Source organism: Antechinus flavipes, chromosome 4 (genome assembly GCF_016432865.1).
Source record: "Antechinus flavipes isolate AdamAnt ecotype Samford, QLD, Australia chromosome 4, AdamAnt_v2, whole genome shotgun sequence".
NCBI lineage: Eukaryota > Metazoa > Chordata > Mammalia > Dasyuromorphia > Dasyuridae > Antechinus > Antechinus flavipes.
Window position 1 is genome coordinate 2,763,773 of NC_067401.1, and position 6,367 is coordinate 2,770,139.

A 6,367-nucleotide genomic window follows, 5' to 3' on the forward strand; every position below is an offset into this window, starting at 1 on the left:
GGCAAAAAATTCCCTGTAACCAAGCTGTTTACAGCTCCTCAACAGAAACAGGGCATACTTCTATGTATATCAATCAACCAATTAAAAAGCATTTATTGAGCAGCAAATATATATATATATATATACACACACACAAACACACACATACGCACACACACACATATAATATACATTGCTAAGTATCAATCAGCTCAACAAATGTTTACTAAACATCTGTCTTGTGCTAAATGCTGGAGATTCAAGAAAAACAATTCCTTGTAACCAAGTCCTTCAACAGAAACAGGGCATAGATATATGTATGTCAACCAACCAATTAAAAAGCATTTATTGAGTACCTGCTGTATGCCAGGCACTGGGCAAGGCCTGGATAAAAAGAGACAAAGGATGTTCCTCTTCAGGGAGCCTGTGCTCTCGTGCATGCAGTGTGATCAGTTGGCTTTTCAGGACTTCAGGTGTTTGTAGTTTCAGCGGCAGGGGGCCTTTCCCCAGCAACACAAAGCAGACCACCTACAGTTAAGGACATTCTCCCCGTTTGGGCCACCCTGGGGATGGGCCAGCCTGGAGATGGGCCAGCCTGGAGATGGGCCAGCCTGGGGATGGACCAGCCTGGATCTGGAGAGGCTGCTTGCTAGGAGCCAGCCACGCTGCACTCTGGGAAGGGCTTGTGCTCCTTGAGTACGGCCTCGGAGAACTGAGCAGCATCTCCATGGTGAGCAGCAGGACTGTGGACAGACGAGGGCTTAAAAGACAGTTCTTTCATTCACTGGAAACAGCTTTTCTGGGTTCCTGCTGTCAGTAGCAGATACTGCGAGGAGAGGGAGAAATTACAGGATTGTATGAGACGTCGTTGCTGTATTCCGGGTCAAAATTTGACGCATAAGGGAGATAGAGAGGTGGCCAGGGCAAACCCGAGGAGAGTGCTGGGATGGGAAGCACAGTAGGCGAGTTCAAATCTCGGCTGGGACATTTCATGCTGCTTTTGTGATCCTGGTGAATCCCTCTTCCTTGATGGGCCTCATTTTCCACATCTGTCAAAGGAAGGAGCTACACTCCATGATGGTAATCAGCCAATAAACATTGATTAAGTGCCTACTGTGTTCCACGAAGGAGAAGGAAATGGCGAATCACTCTAGTATCTTTGCCAACTTCCAATGGGGTCATGGCGAGTCAGATGTGACTGAGCAACTTGTTCCAGGAACTCTACGCTGGGATACAAAGAAAGGCAGAAGAGAGCTCTGCCCTCAGAGAGCTCCCCCTCTAATGAGAGAGAATCCCAAAGCTCCCGTTATTTCTCACCCTTTTCTATTCCATGATTCCTCTGGGAAATATGGCAAAGAGGAAAAGATCCTCGGCCCAGGGGTAAGGAGATGTGAGTTCAAGAGCCCTTTCTGCTGCATCAAGACATTCCCTGTCACTGAGCCTCGGTTTCCCTATCTCTAAGATTGGGGAGATAAATTCGATAATCTCTGAGGTCTCTGACAGGTCTGGTGGAAGATCCGAAGAATTGATCGTCAGAGAGAAGGTCCGTGGAGCAATATCTCCAGTGTCCAGCATGCTGTGGTTTGCATTGTTCTTGATCGATGGTTTTTCCCTTGTGCCATTTGCCATTTCCTTCTCCTGCTCATTTTAATTTTTAATATTTTTATTTCTCCAATTACACATGAAATCATTTTCCACTTGTTTGGAAAACTTTGAGTTCCAGATTCTCTTCCTTCCTTGCCATCCTCCATTAAAAAGGTACATGTGACATTAAGCAAGAAATTGCCATAAAAGTCATGTTGTGAAAGAAAACACAGATCTCCTTCCCCCCAAAAAAAATCCCTCAAGAAAAATAAAGTTAAAAAAAGAGTATCCAGCTCATTCTAAAGATGGGCAAACTGAGGCAAACAGGGCTCAGTGACTTGCCCAGGGTCACACAGCTAAACATGTCTGAGGTTGGGTTTGAACTTATGAGGATGAGGCTGACTGTGCACGATCTCCCCAGCTGCCTGCAGGAGGACACATTACAGTGGGGAAAGGGCTGGTGACGCCAGAGTCACTGTCAAGTTCTGGCCCCAATTCTTACTTCCTGTCCAGCACACACCTAAGTGTGGTGTCGGGCAACACCTGCGGAGCTTCCTTCCAGCCGAGACTGGGATTTTTTGAGAACGTCCCTTTGGGGCAGGAGGGCGGCTCGGTGTGGTACGTTAAGCACTGGACGGGAAGCCAGGAAGACCCGGCTACTCGTGGGACTTTGGACTCACCTGCGGATGAAGCTCTGGGACTCCGTGACCTCTGAGGTCTTTCTTCTCCAGGGCTGTGATTTAGACAAGAGAGCCCGGACGTCGATTTTCAGGAGAGATTTTGTTTAGACGTAAGGGAGAGCTTCCAAGAGTCGTCCAAATGGGCTCATTAGCCGGAGAATTTTATGGACAGCTGTCGTTTTACTCTGCCCAGCAGGAGCCTTGATTTCAAATTGAAGGAGGTTCTAAGATTTTTGAGTCTAACTTGCTGCCCCCCCTTTTTTTTACAGATGAGGAAACTGAGGGCTCATGATTTGCCCAAGGTCATCTGGGTAGTAAGGTGCAGGGCCAGAGTTTGGGGTGGCCCGAGCCCTGCCACTAGCCCGGAGAGACTCAGCTACGGGTCCTCTCTCGTCTCAGCAGCTGACCCTCGGTCCCCAGGCCGGCCACCGGGCCCTCCTCCCCCCGCACGACAATGTACCTGAGTAAATGACCACACGGTTTTCCATTTCATTTTCCACCGTCCCCGAGATAGAATTGCTCAAGTTTCCCGCTGTCTCGCTGAGATAGGAGCTGAGGCCCAACGAGATGCTGCGATAACCACCCGGGATGACCTTCGGGACGAGCATCCTCCTTCAGGTGGACGAATCCAAGCATCCAAGCCAAGAAATCGCAACCCAAGCCCCCCCCCCCAGAAACCCAGGAAGGGGCCTCCTTACTGTGTGCTAATTTCAAGAGGAAGCCACCCCGGGGACTCCAGAAGTTTGGGGGTGACCCTCGAGGCCGGGGGCGCTGTCATTCTGGATGGGAATCTAGTTTATGGAATTTCAGGAGATTTTAGATGGTGAATTGCAAAGGAACTTTAGAGTCACCATGAAAGCCCTTCTCTAACTGTGTCTCTCTCTCTCTCTCTCTCTCTCTCTGTGGTTTGTCTGTCTCTGTCTGTCTTTATCTCCCCTTCCCACATCCTGCTCCCTCTTCCTCTCTCTCTCTTTCTGTCTCTCTGTCTCTCTCAACCTCTCTCTCTCCCTTTCTCTGTCTCTGTGTCTCTCTTTTTCTCCTTGTTTCTCTCTCTGTCTTTCTCACTCTATCTCTCTCTGTCCCTGTCTCTATCTTTCTTCTATTAGAAACACACATTTGTTTAATTACAGTGACTCTAGAACTTCTGGGGGCCTCTAAGGGAGCAGGGGAAGGGAATGGGGCCTCCTCATGGGAAGGGGAAGCAACAGTTTGGGAGCTAAAAGAGAACTGAGGAGGAAACTGAGGCTCGGAAATGAAGAGGGACCAGGTCAGAGCCTACAGCCATTACAGTAGCACCAGACTCCTGCCTGGGGCTCCTGACTCTCAGTCCAGGCTACTTTTCTCTGTGTTGGTCCCCTCTGCACCCCCAGGATCGCAGCAGGTGCTTGGAAACGTAGAGAGGATCAGCTGGAGCAAGGAAATGATTTCCTGTTGCTCATACAATGATACCCAGGGGGTGGGGATGACAGTGAGGAACAGTAGAGATTTCTAGAGTTCCTGGAGGTTTTCAAAGCACCTTAAAAACATGAGCCTCAGGCCAGCCCTGGAAGGGGGGGTGCCTTAGGGAGTTATCATTACAGAGGAGCCAGTATTTGTGGTGGAAGGGAGGAGAAAAAGGGAAGAAAGAAGGAAAAAAGAGGAAGAAAAGAAGGAAGGAAGGAAGGAAGGAAGGAAGGAAGGAAGGAAGGAAGGAAGGAAGGAAGGAAGGAAGGAAGGAAGGAAGGAAGGAGGGAAGGAAGGAAGGAGGGAAGGAAGGAAGGAAGGAAGGAAGGAAGGAAGGAAGGAGGGAGGGAGGGAGAGAGGGAAGGAGGGAAGGAAGGAAGGAAGGAAGGAAGGAAGGAAGGGAGGGAGGGAGGGAGGGAGAGAGGAAGGAAGGAAGGAAGGGAAGGGAAGATGATGAGAAGTTAGAGAGCTGACCTCAGGGACAGGAGCGCTTGGGATCAGCCTCCCACACCTACAGGCTGGGTGTTCCTGGGCAGGTCACAATCTCTCGGAGATCCCAGTTTCTAAATTGCCAAGTAGATACCAGCCTGCACTGATAGCCGGCGGCTCCTCCCCCATAACTCCCCACCCCAGGAAATCACAGATCTGGCCCCAAATCAAAATATTTTGTCTTTCCTTCCTCACGTGTGCGTGTGATGTTTCTCTCGTTGAGGGCAGGTTCCGGTTTTGTCGCCTCCCCACCTTCTCTCGCGGTTCTCGGCATGTAAGTGGTGCCCAGAAAGCATTTTGAGATTGACAACTGAACCCCTGCTGTCGGTGTTCAAAACGGCACCGGGACCCTCTTCCCTTAGAACGTGGGCCCGTGGGAGCCCGTGCTGAGAGAAGTCCCCGGAGGCCCCCCCGGCAGGCGTCTCGGTCAGGAAGGGCTCGCCGGCCACAGGCCTTTCCTTCGTCCTCCTTTCACGGGTCTCTGGTCCAGAAAATCGGCCACCTTGGAATTTGTTTCCCCCAAGAATCCTTGAGCAATTAAAAGTGGAATGTTTTGAATCTGATTTTAAGCCCGGAGGAGCCGTTCAAGCTTTCCGCTTTTTCAAGAGCACCGAGGGAAGACGAGGACCGGTGAGCGAGGCAGCGTCTGCTGGATTTTCGTGAGAAGATAACTGAAATTGAGGTCACAGGCCCCTTGGGGGGCCTTTAAATGAGACCATGACCTTGGAGTGGCCCCATTAACGGGTGGGCATTGGGGAACGTCTGAGGGCACGTTTTGTTCCAGTTATCGGTTAATCTGGGGAGAGCTTGGGAATCCATGGCAAATGGGTCATGGGTCAGTGGGAACCCTGAATGCCTTAAGGCCACAGAGCCGTAACCGGCTCTCCCTGCCGGCCGCAAGAGCCCGGGCCGTCCCTAAGAACTCAGCCAGAGCGGCTGCTGCACCCAGGCAAGTCCTAGAGGGAGCTCGGCAATGGAGGGAGCTGTCATTTGGGGCCTGGGACTCTCCCCAAGAGCGCGGAGGAAAGAGGGAATGTTCTCAAGGCCACCCCATTTGTGATCGCAGTGGAGAGGGCCTGGATTCAGAGGCTTGGCCGGGCCACAGCTACTTGCTGCCCGTGAGACGTTGGGGCCGGCGTGGCCTGGATTTCCCCATTTGGGAAACGGAGCGATTAAGCGAAATGTCCCCAAAATCCTTTCGAGCTCTGGATCCATGTTTTAGCCTCCGCCACCTGGTTCAGGCAGCTCGGACCAGTTTTTAGACAAATAAGCCCCATCCTACTAGTCTGGAAAACCAAATGGACGATTCTGTCCCAGCAATGACTGCCATAGCTTTGCTATCACAGGACCTGGGTTCAAAATCTGCCTTCAACGCCTACTTCTTATATGACCTTTCCCCTCTATAAAATGGGGACACTGGTCTAGCGGCCCCTGAGGTTCCATCCGTCTCGTGGTTATGATCCTATAAATAACCTCAACTTCCAAGATTCTATAGGACTTTAAAGTGGACAAACACCCGATAGACATTCTCTCCTTCGTGCTTCCCGGCCCGTTGGCAAGTAGTTTTATCCCGATTTTACAGAGGCAGAGGAAGGAAGCAATATGCCTGTGAAACACATCAGGAGTCAGCTTGTAACTGCTGCTAAATTCCCTGTGAAAGAAGAGAGAGATAGAGGCCCTCCTAATGAAGGAAGGAACACATGACCTAACGTGCCCCTGGGCAGTCTCCAGGCCGGGTTCCTCCATTTCTCCGTCCCTCCCGGTTGTGACTGGAGCTCTAGCCCACGGCCATTTCCGCCTGCTCTCAGCGGGTCAGAGGCCGCCCTTCTGTGGAGCTTTTGCGGAGGTCTCCACCCCGTGACCCTTGACTTCCCTGCAGCATCCGGGGCAGCTGATGTGCCTCCTCTCTAGCCCCCTGCTCCCCAGCCTCCCCCCTCCCCCCACACTGTCAGGAAGCGCTGGACTCCCTCCCTGCCCCCCCCCCCCCCCCCCCGTGGAAGTCACCAAGCAAAGGGGAGGGAAGGCCACTGTCCAGGATGCTCAGTCACGTGTGGAGAAGATGCTAAATAAGCACAAGGTAAGGGGGGAGCACAAGCCCTTGCCCCCCCCTCCCCAAGGCTGCGTGTGGAAGGTGGGGCTGGAACTTAGCTTTGAAGGGATTCTGGGGGTGGGAAGAGAGCCCATGTCGGACC

General features: G+C 51.8%; 1 long non-coding RNA gene across 1 annotated transcript; it reads right to left on the reverse strand.

Moving 5' to 3' along the window:
- Positions 1–297: 297 nt before the first annotated feature.
- LOC127562603 (uncharacterized) lies at positions 298–6,143 on the reverse strand. The gene is made up of 2 exons (XR_007953713.1): positions 2,244–6,143; positions 298–805 (listed from the first exon to the last, which is right to left on the reverse strand). It is a non-coding gene; the product is annotated as an uncharacterized LOC127562603 (long non-coding RNA).
- Positions 6,144–6,367: the final 224 nt, after the last annotated feature.